Raw genomic sequence first — 15,842 nt, 5'->3', positions numbered from 1 at the left:
CCCAAACATACACCAAGTGGGCCCCGGAAGTGGATTTATGCATCAATTACTTACTCATGTAAACCCTAGTAGCTAGTTTAGTATAAATAAGACTTTTTACTAGTGTATTAGTCGTCTTTTGACCACGTTACATCTTTGGTCTCAGTTTTGTTTTATTCTTCATCTTAAGAGGCTATTGATCACGTTTGAGGGGGCTGGCCATTCGGCCATGCCTGAACCTTTCACTTATGTATTTTCAACGGTGGAGTTTCTGCACACAATAGATTAAGGGTATGGAGCTCTGCTGTACCTCAAGTTTCAATACAATTACCATTACTTTCTATTCAATTCTCTTTTATTCTTATTCCAAGATATACGTTGCACTTCAAACTTGATGAATGAGATGATCCGTGACACTCATCATCATTCTCACCTATCAACGCGCGTGACTGACAACCACTTCCGTTCTACTTTAGGCCGGGCGCATATCTCTTAGATTCCCCAACAGAATCTTCGTGGTATAAGCTAGATAGATGGCGGCATTCATGGGAATCCGGAAAGTCTAACCTTGTCTGTGGTATTCCGAGTAGGATTCCGGTATTGAATGACTGTGACGAGCTTCAAACTCCTGAAGGCTGGGCGTTAGTGACAGACGCAAAAGAATCAAGGGATTCTATTCCAAACTGATTGAGAACCGACAGATGATTAGCCGTGCTGTGACAGAGCATTTGGACCATTTTCACTGAGAGGATGGGATGTAGCCATCGGCAAGGGTGATGCCTCTAGACGATTAGCCATGCAGTGACAGCGCATAGGACTATTTTCCCGAGAGGATGAAAAGTAGCCATTGACGACGGTGATGCCCTACATACAGCTTGCCATGGAAAGGAGTAAGAAGGATTGGATGAATGTAATAAGAAAGTAGAGATTCGAGAGGATTCTAGCATCTCCACACGCCTATCTGAAATCCCCACCATTAATTTACATAAGTATTTCTATCCTATTTTATTTTCTGTTTATTATTAATTTTTGAAATCCATAACCATTTAATCTGCCTAACTGAGATTTACAAGGTGACCATAGCTTGCTTCATACCAATAATCTCTGTGGGATCGACCCTTACTCATGTAAGGTATTACTTGGATGACCCAGTACACTTGCTGGTTAAGTTGAACAGAGTTGTGAGATTCTCTAACAGTACCTGTAACTCTTTTCGTCCAACAACAACACTAAATTGTTGGTGCCATTACCAGGGATTATTAAGATCCCAATTCATCACACCATGATCTCTTTGGGGTATTTTTGATTTCATACAAATACAAAGAGACTAACTTTGAGGATCACAATTTCGTCCACCAAGTTTTTGGCGCCGTTGCCGGGGATTGTTCGAGTTTGGACAACTGACGGTTCATCTTATTGCTCAGATTAGGTAATTTTCTTTTCAAAAATCTTTTTCAAAATTTTTCTTTTATTTTTCGTTTTCCAAACTTTATTTTCGAAAAAATTAATAAAAATCCAAAAAAATTAATAAAATCATAAAAACCAAAAATATTTTGTGTTTCTTGTTTGAGTCTTGAGTCAATTTTTAAGTTTGGTGTCAATTGCATGCTTTTAAAATTTTCTCTTGCATTTTTCGAAAATTCATATATTCATGGTGTTCTTCATGATCTTCAAGTTGTTCTTGACAAGTCTTCTTGTTTGATCTTGATGATTTCTTGTTTTGTGTTGTTTGTTGTTTTTCATATGTATTTTTCGTTTGTTAGAGTCCATGCATTAAAGATTTCTAAGTTTGGTGTCTTGCATGTTTTCTTTGCATCAAAATTTTTCAAAAATTTGTTCTTGATGTTCATCATGATCTTCAAAGTGTTCTTGGTGTTCATCTTGACATTCATAGTGTTCTTGCATGCATCATGTGTTTTGATCCAAAATTTTCATGTTTTGTGTCATTTTTATGTTTTTCTCTCTCATCATTAAAAAAATTCAAAAATAAAAAAAAATATATCTCTTCCTTATTTTTCTCATAATTTTCGAAAATTGAGTTGACTTAGTCAAAAATTTTCAAAATTAATTGTTTCTTACAAGTCAAGTCAAATTTTCAATTTTAAAAATCTTATCTTTTCAAAATCTTTTTCAAAAATTATATCTTTTTCATTTTTTTTCTATTTTTCGAAAAGTTCAAAAATCTTTTTCAAAATATTTTCAAAATCTTTTTCTTATCTTTATATCAAAATTTTCAAAAACTCACTAACAATTAATGTGAGTGATTCAAAAATTTGAAGTTTGTTACTTTCTTGTTAAGAAAGGTTCAATCTTTAAGTTCTAGAATCTTATCTTGTAGTTTCTTGTTAGTGAAGTAAGTAATTTTAAATTTTTGAATTAAATCTTTTTATCTTTTATCTTATCTTTTTCAAAAATTTATCTTTTTTCAAAATTTGATTTCAAAATATCTTATCTAACTTCTTATCTTCTTATCTTTTCAAATTTGACTTTATTATCTTTTTCAACTAACTATTTGAATTTTCGTTTGTTCTTATCTTTTTCTAACCCACCTAACTACTTTTCCCTCTCTAATTTTTGAAAATATCTCACCTCTTTTTCAAAAATTCTTTTTTCTGTTTTAAATTTTAATCTTATCTTATCTTTAATTTTCGAAAATACTAACCTCTTTTTCAAAATTATTTTCGAAATTGCCCCTCTCTTTTCTTACTCTATTTAATTATTTATTTACTAACACTTCTCTTCACCTCCCCTATCCTTACTCTTTATACAGACTATTCATTCTTCTTCACTCTTCTCCCCTTTCTTTTTCTACTAACATAAAGGAATCTCTATACTGTGACATAGAGGATTCCTCTTTCTTTTCTTGTTTTCTTCTCCTTCATATGAGCAGGAACAAGGACAAAAGCACTCTTGTTGAAGCTGATCCTGAACCTGAAAGGACTTTGAAGAGGAAACTAAGAGAAGCTAAATTACAACAATCCAGAAGTAACCTTTTAGAAATTTTTGAACAAGAGAAGGAGATGGCAGCCGAACTCAATAATGATAATGCAAGAAGGATGCATGGTGACTTTACCAAACCCACGTCCAAATTTGATGGAAGAAGCATCTCCATTCCTGCCATTGGAGCAAACAATTTTGAGCTGAAACCTCAGCTAGTTGCTTTAATGCAACAGAATTGCAAGTTTTATGGACTTCCATCTGAAGATCCTTACCAGTTTTTAACTGAGTTCTTACAGATTTGTGAGACTGTAAAGACGAATGGAGTTGATCCTGAAGTCTACAGACTCATGCTTTTCCCTTTTGCTGTAAGAGACAGAGCTAGAATATGGTTGGATTCACAACCTAAAGATAGCCTAGACTCCTGGGATAAGCTAGTCACGGCTTTCTTGGATAAATTCTTTCCTCCTCAAAAGCTGAGCAAGCTTAGAGTGGATGTTCAGACCTTCAAACAAAAAGATGGTGAATCCCTCTATGAAGCTTGGGAAAGATACAAGCAGTTGACCAAAAGGTGTCCATCTGACATGTTTTCAGAATGGACCATATTAGATATATTCTATTATGGTCTATCTGAATTTTCGAAAATGTCATTGGACCATTCTACAGGTGGATCTATTCACCTGAAGAAAACGCCAGAAGAGGCTCAAGAACTCATTGACATGGTTGCAAATAACCAATTCATGTACACTTCTGAGAGGAATTCCGTGAATAATGGGACGCCTCAGAAGAAAAGAATTCTTGAAATTGATACTCTGAATGCCATATTGGCCCAGAATAAAGTGTTGACTCAGCAAGTCAACATGATCTCTCAAAGTCTGAATGGATGGCAAAATGCATCCAACAGTACTAAAGAGGCAGCTTCTGAAGAAGCTTATGATCCTGAGAACCCTGCAATGGCAGAGGTTAATTACATGGGTGAACCTTATGGAAACACCTATAATTCATCATGGAGAAATCATTCCAATTTCTCATGGAAGGATCAACAAAAGCCTCAACAAGGCTTTAACAATGGTGGACGCAATAGGCTTAGCAATAGCAAGCCTTTTCCATCATCTTCTCAGTAACAGATAGAGAATTCTGAACAAAACACTTCTAATTTAGCCAATCTAGTCTCTGATCTGTCAAAGGCCACTTTCAGTTTCATGAGTGAAACAAGATCATCCATCAGAAATCTAGAGGCACAAGTGGGCCAGCTGAGTAAGAAAGTTATTGAAACTCCTCCCAGTATTCTCCCAAGTAATACAGAAGAGAATCCAAAAGGAGAGTGCAAGGTCATTGATGTAATCAATATGGCCGAATGCACAAGGAAGGAGGAGGACGAAAATCCTAGTGAGGAAGACCTCCTGGGACGTCTCTCAAGCAAGAAGGAGTTTCCTAGTAAGGATCCAAAGGAATCTGAGGCTCTTATAGAGACCATAGAGATTCCATTAAATTTCCTTCTGCCATTCATGAGCTCTGAAGACTATTCTTCCTCTGAAGAGGATGAAGATGTGACTGGAGAGCAAGTTGCTCAATATTTAGGAGCTATCATGAAGCTGAATGCCAAGTTGTTTGGTAATGAGACTTGGGAAAGTGAACCTCCCTTGCTCATTAGTGAACTAGATACCTGGATTCAGCAAATTTTACCTCAAAAGAGACAAGATCCTGGCAAGTTCTTAATACCTTGTACCATAGGCACCATGACCTTTGAAAATGCTCTATGTGATCTGGGGTCAGGGATAAATCTTATGCCACTCTCTGTAATGGAGAAGCTGGGGTTCATTGAGGTACAACCTGCCTTGTTCTCATTACAATTGGCAGACAAGTCATTGAGACAAGCTTATGGAATAGTAGAGGACGTGTTAGTAAAGGTTGAAGGCCTTTACATCCCTGCTGATTTTATAATCTTAGACACTAGGAAGGAAGAGGATGAATGCATCATCCATGGAAGACCTTTCCTAGCTACAGCAGGAGCTGTGATAGACGTCAACAGAGGTGAATTAGTCCTTCAATTGAATGGGGACTACCTTGTGTTTAAGGCACATGGTCATCCCTCTATGACAAAAGAGAGTAAGCATGAAGAGCTTCTCTCAATTCAGAGTCAAGAAGAGCCCCCACAGTCAAACTCTAAGTTTGGTGTTGGGAGGCCACAACCAAACTCTAAGTTTGGTGTTAAGACCCCATATCCAAACTCTAAGTTTGGTGTTGGGACTATACAACATTGACCTGATCACCTTTGTGACTCCATGAGAGCCCACTGTCAAGCTATTGACATTAAAGAAGCACTTGTTGGGAGGCAACCCAATTTTATTTATCTAATTTTTTTTTATTTTTATTTTGTGTTTTCTTAGGTACATGATCATGTGGAGTCACAAAAAAAATATAAAAATTAAAAACAGAATCAAAAACAGCAGAAGAAAAATCACACCCTGGAGGGAGGACAGACTGGCGTTCAACGCTAGTAAGGAGCATCTGGCTGGCGTTCAATGCCAGAACAGAGCATGAATCTGGCGCTGAACGCCAGAAACAAGCAACATTCTGGCGTTTGAACGCCAGGAATGTGCCTTGAGAAAAGCTGGCGCTGAACGCCAGTAACAAGCAATGAACTGGCGTTCAACGCCAGAAACATGCTACATATGGGCGTTGAACGCCCAGAACATGCTTCACATGGGCATTGAACGCCCAGTACGTGCATCACCTCGGCGTTTAAACGCCAGAATGGTATGCAAAGGCATTTTACATGCCTATTTGGTGCAGGGATGGAATTCCTTGACACCTCAGGATCTGTGGACCCCACAGGATCACCTCAGGATCTGTGGACCCCACAGGATCCCCACCTAACATATTCCCACCTTACCTCCTAATCCTATAACACTCTTCCCCATGTCACACTTCCCAACAACTTCAATCTCTGAATCTCTCCTCCCAATAAACACTCTTTCCCAAAACCCTTCACCAATCACTTCAATCTCCCTTCCCCATCACCTCTGCACCACTCACATCTATCCACTCTTCCCCATAAACCCCACCTACCTTCAAAATTCAAAAACACTTTCCCACCCAAACCCACCCTAAAATGGCCAAACCTACCCTCTCCCCTTTCCCTATATAAACCCCTCGATTCCACTTCATTTTCACACAACACAACCCCCTCTTCTATACCTTGGCCGAAACCCACACTCCCCCTTCTCCTCAATATTTTCTTCTTCTTCTTCTTCTCTTCTTTCTTCTCTTGCTCGAGGGTGAGCAATTTTCTAAGTTTGGTGTGGTAAAAGCATAGCTTTTTGTTTTTCCATAACCATTGATGGCACCTAAGGCCAGAGAAACATAAAAAAAAGAGAGAGAGAAAAGGGAAGACAAAAGCTTCCACCTCTGAGTCATGGGAGATGGAAAGACTCATCTAAAGGGTTTATAGCTCAGTGGTAGAACATTTGACTGCAAATCAAGAGATCCCTAAGATACCTCAGGGGATAAATTATCCTCCACACAATTATTGGGAGCAACTAAGGATAGGAGCACCAAAATTACTAGGGATCATCCAACAGAAGCAAGGAAGAGACATAAAGGAGCTCAAAGAACACCATTGGTTCTTCAAGAAGGCGCCACCCTCACTAAGGTGGATTCATTCCTTGTTCTTTTTTTTTTCTGCTTTCCGGTTTTTATGTTGTGTTTAATTATGTTTTGTGTCTCTACTTCATGATAATTAGTGTTTAGTAACTATGTCTTAAAGCTATGAATAAATTTCATGAATCCTTCACCTCTCTTAAATGAAAAATGTTTTAATTCCAAAGAACAAGAAGTAAATGAATTTTCGAAATTATCCTTGAATTTAGTTTAATTATATTGATGTGGTGACAATACTTTTTGTTTTCTGAATGAATGCATGAACAGTGCATATTTTTGATCTTGTTGTTTATGAATGTTAAAATTGTTGGCTCTTGAAAGAATAATGAATAAAGAGAAATGTTATTGACAATCTGAAAAATCATAAATTTGATTCTTGAAGCAAGAAAAAGTAGTGAATGGCGAAAAAAAAAAAAATAATTGGCGAAAAAAAATATTTAGAAAGAAAAAGAAAAAGCAAGCAGAAAAAGCCAATAGCCCTTAAAACCAAAAGGCAAGGGTAAAAAGGATCCAAGGCTTTGAGCATCAATGGATAGGAGGGCCCAAGGAAATAAAATCCAGGCCTAAGCGGCTAAATCAAGTTGTCCCTAACCATGTGCTTGTGTCATGCAGGTCCAAGTGAAAAGCTTGAGACTGAGTGGTTAAAGTCGTGATCCAAAGCAAAAGAGTGTGCTTAAGAGCTCTGGACACCACTAACTGGGGACTCTAGCAAAGCTGAGTCACAATCTGAAAAGGTTCACCCAGTTATGTGTCTGTGGCATTTATGTATCCGGTGGTAATACTGGAAAACAAAGTGCTTAGGGCCACGGCCAAGACTCATAAGTAGCTGTGTTCAAGAATCAACATGCTTAACTAGGAAAATCAATAACACTATCCGAAATTCTAAGTTCCTAGAGAAGCCAATCATTCTAAACTTCAAAGGAAAAAGTGAGATGCCAAAACTGTTCAGAAGCAAAAAGCTACAAGTCCCGCTCATCTAATTAGAATTATTATTCATTGATATTTTGGAATTTATAGTATATTCTCTTCTTTTTATCCTATTTGATTTTCAGTTGCTTGGGGATAAGCAACAATTTAAGTTTGGTGTTGTGATGAGCGGATAATTTATACGCTTTTTGACATTGTTTTTAGGTAGTTTTTAGTAAGTTCAAGCTACTTTTAGGGATGTTTTCATTAGTTTTTATGTTAAATTCACATTTCTGGACTTTACTATGAGTTTGTGTGTTTTTCTGTTATTTCAGGTAATTTCTGGCTGAAATTGAGGGACTTGAGCAAAACTCTGATAGGAGGCTGACAAAGGACTGCTGATGTTGTTGGAATCTGACCTTCCTACACTCGAAATGGATTTTCTGGAGCTACAGAACTACAAATGGCGCGCTCTCAACGACGTTGGAAAGTAGACATCCAAAGCTTTCCATCAATATATAATAGTCCATACTTTATTCGGGAATTGAGGACGTAAAGTGGCGCTCAACGCCAAGTACATGCTGCTGTCTGGAGTTAAACGCCAAAAACACGTCATAACCCAGAGTTGAACGCCAGAAACACGCTATAACTCGGCGTTCAACTCCAATAAACGCCTCAGCTCGTGGATAGATCAAGCTCAGCCCAAATATACACCAAGTGGGCCCCGAAAGTGGATTTATGCATCAATTACTTACTCATGTAAACCCTAGTAGCTAGTTTAGTATAAATAAGACTTTTTACTAGTGTATTAGTCGTCTTTTGACCACGTTACATCTTTGGTCTCAGTTTTGTTTTATTCTTTATCTTAAGAGGCTATTGATCACGTTTGAGGGGGCTGGCCATTCGGCCATGCCTGAACCTTTCACTTATGTATTTTCAACGGTGGAGTTTCTGCACACCATAGATTAAGGGTGTGGAGCTCTGCTGTACCTCAAGTTTCAATACAATTACCATTACTTTCTATTCAATTCTCTTTTATTCTTATTCCAAGATATACGTTGCACTTCAAACTTGATGAATGAGATGATCCGTGACACTCATCATCATTCTCACCTATGAACGCGCGTGACTGACAACCACTTCCGTTCTACTTTAGGCCGGGCGCATATCTCTTAGATTCCCCAACAGAATCTTCGTGGTATAAGCTAGATAGATGGCGGCATTCATGGGAATCTGCAAGTCTAACCTTGTCCGTGGTATTCCGAGTAGGATTCCGGTATTGAATGACTGTGACTAGCTTCAAACTCCTGAAGGCTGGGCGTTAGTGACAGACGCAAAAGAATCAAGGGATTCTATTCCAACCTGATTGAGAACCGACAGATGATTAGCCGTGCTGTGATAGAGCATTTGGACCATTTTCACTGAGAGGATGGGATGTAGCCATCGGCAAGGGTGATGCCTCCAGACGATTAGCCATGCAGTGACAGCGCATAGGACCATTTTCCCGAGAGGATGAAAAGTAGCCATTGACGACGGTGATACCCTACATACAGCTTGCCATGGAAAGGAGTAAGAAGGATTGGATGAATGTAATAAGAAAGTAGAGATTCAAGAGGATTCTAGCATCTCCACACGCCTATCTGAAATCCCCACCATTAATTTACATAAGTATTTCTATCCTATTTTATTTTCTGTTTATTATTAATTTTTGAAATCCATAACCATTTAATCTGCCTAACTGAGATTTACAAGGTGACCATAGCTTGCTTCATACCAACAATCTCTGTGGGATCGACCCTTACTCACGTAAGGTATTACTTGGATGACCCAGTACACTTGCTGGTTAAGTTGAACGGAGTTGTGAGATTCTCTAACAGTACCTGTAACTCTTTTGGTCCAACAACAACACTAAATTATTGGTGCCATTACCAGGGATTATTAAGATCCCAGTTCATCACACCATGATCTCTTTGTGGTATTTTTGATTTCATACAAATACAAAGAGACTAACTTTGAGGATCACAATTTCGTCCACTAAGAAGCATCTCTATTCCTGCCATTGGAGCAAACAATTTTGAGCTGAAACTTCAATTAGTTGCTCTAATGCAGCAGAACTGCAAGTTTCATGGACTTCCATCTGAAGATCCTTATCAGTTTTTAACTGAGTTCTTGCAGATTTGTGAGACTGTAAAGACGAATGGAGTAGATCCTGAAGTCTACAGGCTCATGCTTTTCCCTTTTATTGTAAGAGACAGAGCTAGAACATGGTTGGACTCACAACCTAAAGATAGCCTGGACTCCTAGGATAAGCTGGTCATGGCCTTCTTGGATAAATTCTTTCCTCCTCAAAAACTGAGCAAGCTTAGAGTGGATGTTCAGACCTTCAAACAAAAAGATGGTGAATCTCTCTATGAATCTTAAGAAAGATACAAGCAGATGACCAAAAAGTGTCCTTCTGACATGTTTTCAGAATGGACCATATTAGATATATTCTATTATGGTTTATCTGTGTTTTCTAAGATGTCATTGGACCATTTTGCAGGTGGATCCATTCACCTAAAGAAAATGCCTGCAGAAGCTCAAGAACTTATAGACATGGTTGCAAATAACCAATTCATGTACACTTCTGAGAGGAATTCTGTGAATAGTGGGACGCCTCAGAAGAAGGGAGTTCTTGAAATTGATGCTCTGAATGCCATATTGGCTCAGAACAAAGTGTTCACTCAGCAAGTCAACATGATTTCTGAAAGTCTGAATGGATGGCAAAATGCATCCAACAGTATTAAAGAGGCAGCTTCTGAAGAAGCTTATGATCCTGAGAACCTTGCAATAGCAGAGGTTAATTACATGGGTGAACCTTATGGAAACACCTATAATGCATCATGGAGAAATCATCCAAATTTCTCATGGAAGGATCAACAAAAGCCTCAACAAGGCTTTAATAATGGTGGAAGAAACAGGCTAAGTAATAACAAGCCTTTTCCATCATCTTCTCAGCAACAGACAGAGAATTCTGAGCAGAGCCCCGCTAATTTAGCAAATTTAGTCTCTGATCTGTCTAAGGCCACTCTAAGTTTCATGAGTGAAACAAGGTCCTCCATCAGAAATTTGGAGGCACAAGTGGGCCAGCTGAGTAAGAAAGTCACTAAAACTCCTCCCAGTATTCTCCCAAGCAATACAGAAGAGAATCCAAAGGGAGAGTGCAAGGCCATTGATGTAATCAATATGGCCGAATGCACAAGGGAGGAGAAGGACGAAAATCCTAGTGAGGAAGACCTCCTGGGACGTCTCTCAATCAAGAAAGAGCCCCCTATTGAGGACCTAAAGGAATCTAAGGAACATATAGAGACCATAGAGATTCCATTAAATCTCCTTCTGTCATTCATGAGCTCTGAAGATTATTCTTCCTCTGAAGAAGATGAAGATGTAACTGGAGAGCTAGTTTCTCAATATCTTGGAGCTATCGTGAAGCTGAATGCCAAGTTAATTGGTAATGAGACTTGGGAAGGTGAACGTCCCTTGCTCATTAGTGAACTTGATACATGGGTTCAGCAAACCTTACCTCAAAAGAAACAAGATCCTGGCAAATTCTTAATACCCTATACCATAGGCACCATGACCTTTAACAAGGCTCTGTGTGACCTAGGGTCAGGCATAAATCTTATGCCACTCTCTGTAATGAAGAAACTAGGGATCATTGAGGTACAACCTGCCTTATTCTCATTACAATTGGCAGACAACTCAGTAAGACAGGCTTATGGATTAGTAGAGGATGTGTTAGTAAAGGTTGAAGGCCTTTACATCCCTACTGATTTCATAATCTTAGACACTAGGAAGGAAGGAGATGAATGCATCATCCTTGGAAGACCTTTCCTAGCCACAGCAGGTGCTGTGATTGATGTTAACAGAGGAGAATTAGTCCTTCAATTGAATGGGGACTACCTTGTGTTTAAGGCACACGGCTATCCTTCTGTAACAAGGGAGAGTAAGCATGCAGAGCTTCTCTCAGTACAAAGTCAAAAAGAGCCCCCACAATCAAACTCTAAGTTTGGTATTGGGAGGCCACAACCAAACTCTAAGTTTGGTGTTGAGAAGACCCCACATTCAAACTCAAAGTTTGGTGTTGGGAGACCTTCATCATGCTCTGAACTTCTCTAAAGCTCCATAAGAGCTCACTGTCAAGCTAGTGACATTAAAAGAGCGCTTGTTGGGAGGTGGTGGACGAAATTGTGATCATCGATATTGGCTCTTTGGTATGTACACAAAAACTATTGTGGCACTGGTTAAATTCACAACTCCGTTCAACTAACCAGCAAGTGTACTGGGTCGTCCAAGTAATAAACCTTACGTGAGTAAGGGTCGATCCCACAGAGATTGTTGGTATAAAGCAAGCTATGGTCACCTTGTAAATCTCAGTCAGGCAGATTAAAATTGTTTATGGGTTCGAAAATTAATAATAAAATAGAAATAGATGATATAATAAAAAGGGATAGAATACTTATGTAGATTCATTGGTAGGAATTTCAGTTAAGTATATGAAGATGCTGTATGGCCCAAGGACGCCTGCTCTCCTACTGCTTCAACTCAATCTTTCTTAATCCTTTCCATGGCAAGCTGTGTATAGGGGTTCACCATCAGCGGTGGCTACTTTCAATCCTCTCGGGAAAATGGTCCTCTGCGGCTGTCACTCGCATGGCTAATCGTCTGGAGGCATCACCCATGGTTGATGGCTACATCCCATCCTCGCAGTGAAAACTACGCTCACGTACTCTGTCACAGCACGGCTAATCACTGGTTGGTTCCTGCGCCTACTGGAATAGAATCCCTTGATTCTTTTGCGTTTGTCATCACGCCCAGCACTTGTAAGTCTGAAGCACGTCACAGTCATTCATTACCGGAATCCTACTCGGAATACCACAGACAAGGTTAGACTTTCCGGATCCTCATAAATGCCGCCATCTATCTAGCTAATACCACGAAGATTCTGTTGGGGAATCTAAGAGATACACATTCAAGCTCGGTTGCATGTAGAACGGAAGTGGTTGTCAATCACGCGCGTTCATAAATGAGAATGATAATGAGGGTTATTTACTCATCACATTCATCATGTTCTTGGGTGCGAATGAATATCTTGGAATAAGAATAAGATAGAATTGAATAAAAGAAAATAGAACTTCATTAATACTTGAGGTACAGCAGAGCTCCACACCCTTAATCTATGGTGTGCAGAAACTCCACCGTTGAAAATACATAAGCAAAAGGTTCAGGCATGGCCGAATGGCCAGCCCCCAAAACGTGATCACTAGATTCAAAATACAATCCAGGATCCAGGATGATAATATGATAATAAAAAGTTCTATTTATAATAAACTAGCTCCTAGGGTTTACATGAGTAAGTAATTGATGCATAAATCCACTTCCGGGGCCCACTTGGTGTATGTTTGGGCTGAGCTTGTTCAATCCACGAGCTGAGGCTTCTCTTGGAGTTGAACTCCGAGTTATGACGTGTTTTGGGCGTTCAACTCCGGATCATGACGTTTTTCTGGCGTTTAACTCCAGACAGCAGCATGTACTTGGCGTTCAACGCCAAGTTACGTCATCATTCTTCGAATAAAGTATGGACTATTATATATTGCTGGAAAGCTCTAGATGTCTACTTTCCAACGCCGTTAAGAGCGCGCCAATTGGAGTTCTGTAGCTCTAGAAAATCCATTTCGAGTGCAGGAAGGTCAGATTCCAACAGCATCAGCAGTCCTTTTGTCAGCCTTTTTCCGAGTTTTGCTCAAATCCCTCAATTTCAGTCAGAATTTACCTGAAATCACAGAAAAACACACAAACTCACAGTAAAGTCCAGAAATGTTAATTTAACATAAAAACTAATGAAAACATCCCTAAAAGTAGCTTGAACTTACTAAAAACTACCTAAAAACAATGCCAAAAAGTGTATGAGGGTAGGTGGGGTGTATGGGGAAGAGGAGGTTGATGTGAGTGGTGAATGGAGTAATTGGGAAGTGTGATATGGGGAAGGGTGAAATGAGATTTGGATTAGGAGAGTGTGATTAGGATTAAAAGGTAAGGTGGGAATATGGTAGGTGGGGATCCTGTGGGGTCCACAGATCCTGAGGTGAAAACAAATACCATTCCTTCACCATATAGGCATGTAAAATGCCTTCATGCATCATTCTGGCGTTCAAACGCCCATTGGTGCATGTTCTGGGCGTTCAACGCCCATGTAATGCATGTTTCTGGCGTTGAACGCCAGTTTCATGCTTGTTTCTGGCGTTCAGCGCCAGTTTGTCCTCTCTGTGCACGTTCCTGGCGTTTAACGCCAGGTTGTTGCTTGTTTCTGGCGTTCAGTGCCAGAATGGTGCTCTGTTCTGGCGTTGAACGCCGGCCAGATGCACCTTACTGGCGTTGAACGCCAGTCTGCGCTACCTCCAGGGTGAAAAATTTTTTCTTCTGTTTTTGACTCTGTTTTTAATTTTTTTTGAGTTTTTTCGTGACTTCTCATGATCATGTTCCTAATTAAACACAAAAATAACAAAGAAACAAAATAAAATAAAATTAGATAAATAAAATTGGGTTGCCTCCCAACAAGCGCTTCTTTAATGTCAATAGCTTGACAGTGGCTCTCATGGAGCCACAAGGTGATCAGGTCAATTTTAGTGTGGTCCCAACACCAAACTTAGAGTTTGGATATGGAGTTTGAACACCAAACTTAGAGTTTGGTTGTGGCCTCACAACACCAAACTTAGAGTTTGACTGTGTGGGCTCTTCTTGACTCTGAACTGAGAGAAGCTCTTCATGCTTACTCTCTTTTGTCATAGAGGGATGGCCATGTGCCTTAAACACAAGGTAGTCCCCATTCAATTGAAGAACTAACTCACCTCTGTTGACATCTATCACAGCTCCTGCTGTGGCTAGGAAAGGTATTCCTAGGATGATGCATTCATCATCTTCCTTCCTAGTGTCTAGGATTATGAAATCAGTAGGGATGTAAAGGCCTTCAACTTTTACTAGCACGTCCTCTACTATTCCATAAGCTTGTCTCATTGACTTGTCTGCCAATTGTAATGAGAACAAGGCAGGTTGTACCTCAATGATCCCCAGCTTCTCCATTACAGAGAGTGGCATAAGGTTTATCCCTGACCCCAGATCACATAGAGCTTTTTCAAAGCTCATGGTGCCTATGGTACAAGGTATTAGAAACTTGCCAGGATCTTGTCTCTTTTGAGGTAGAGTTTTCTGAATCCAAGTATCTAGTTCATTAATGAGCAAGGGAGGTTCACCTTCCCAAGTCTCATTACCAAACAGCTTGGCATTCAGCTTCATGATAGCTCCTAAATATTGAGCAACTTGCTCTCCAGTTACATCTTCATCCTCTTCAGAGGATGAATAGTCTTCAGAGCTCATGAATGGCAGAAGGAGGTTTAATGGAATCTCTATGGTCTCTGGATGAGCCTCAGATTCCTCTGGATCCTTAATAGGAAACTCTTTCTTGCTTGAGGGACGTCCCAAGAGGTCTTCCTCACTAGGATTTTCGTCCCCCTTCTCCCTTGTGTATTCGGCCTCTTTGATCACATCAATGGCCTTACACTCTCCTTTTGGATTCTCTTCTGTATTGCTTGGGAGAATACTGGGAGGAGTTTCAATAACTTTCTTACTCAGCTGGCCCACTTGTGCCTCCAGATTTCTAATAGAGGATCTTGTTTCATTCATGAAACTAAAAGTGGCCTTTGACAGATCAAAGACTATATTGGCTAAATTAGAATTGTTTTGTTCAGAATTTTCTGTCTGTTGCTGAGAAGATGATGGATATGGCTTGCTATTTCCTAGCCTATTACGTCCACCATTGTTAAAGCCTTGTTGAGGCTTTGGTTGATCCTTCCATGAGAAATTTGGATGATTTCTCCATGATGAGTTATAGGTGTTTCCATAAGGTTCACCCATGTAATTAACCTCTGCCATGGCAGGGTTCTCAGGATCATAAGCTTCTTCAGAAGCTACCTCTCTAGTACTGTTGGATGCATGTTGCAATCCATTCAGATTTTGAGAGATTATGTTGACCTGTTGAGTCAACATTTTGTTCTGAGCCCATATGGCATTCAGAGCATCAATTTCAAGAACTCCTTTCTTCTGAGATACCCCATTATTCACGGAATTCCTCTCAGAGGTGTACATGAACTGGTTGTTTGCAACCATGTCAATGAGTTCTTGAGCCTCTTCAGGCGTTTTCTTCAGGTGAATAGATCCACCTGCAGAATGATCCAATGACATTTTCGAAAATTCAGAGAGACCATAATAGAATATATCTAATATGGTCCATTCTGAAAACATGTCAGATGGACATCTTTTGG

At 39.6% G+C, this 15,842-nt stretch overlaps 1 non-coding gene across 1 annotated transcript; it reads right to left on the bottom strand.

Annotated features, from left to right (window-relative positions):
- Positions 1–3,398: 3,398 nt before the first annotated feature.
- Positions 3,399–3,502, bottom strand: LOC130971381 (small nucleolar RNA R71). The gene has a single exon (XR_009082603.1). It is a non-coding gene; the product is annotated as a small nucleolar RNA R71 (small nucleolar RNA).
- Between the last annotated feature and the right edge of the window lie 12,340 nt (positions 3,503–15,842).

The sequence above is a fragment of the Arachis stenosperma genome, chromosome 3 (genome assembly GCF_014773155.1).
Source record: "Arachis stenosperma cultivar V10309 chromosome 3, arast.V10309.gnm1.PFL2, whole genome shotgun sequence".
NCBI classification, from domain to species: domain Eukaryota; kingdom Viridiplantae; phylum Streptophyta; class Magnoliopsida; order Fabales; family Fabaceae; genus Arachis; species Arachis stenosperma.
Note: the sequence above shows the minus strand (reverse complement) of the source record. Positions and strands in the feature narration are given on the sequence as shown.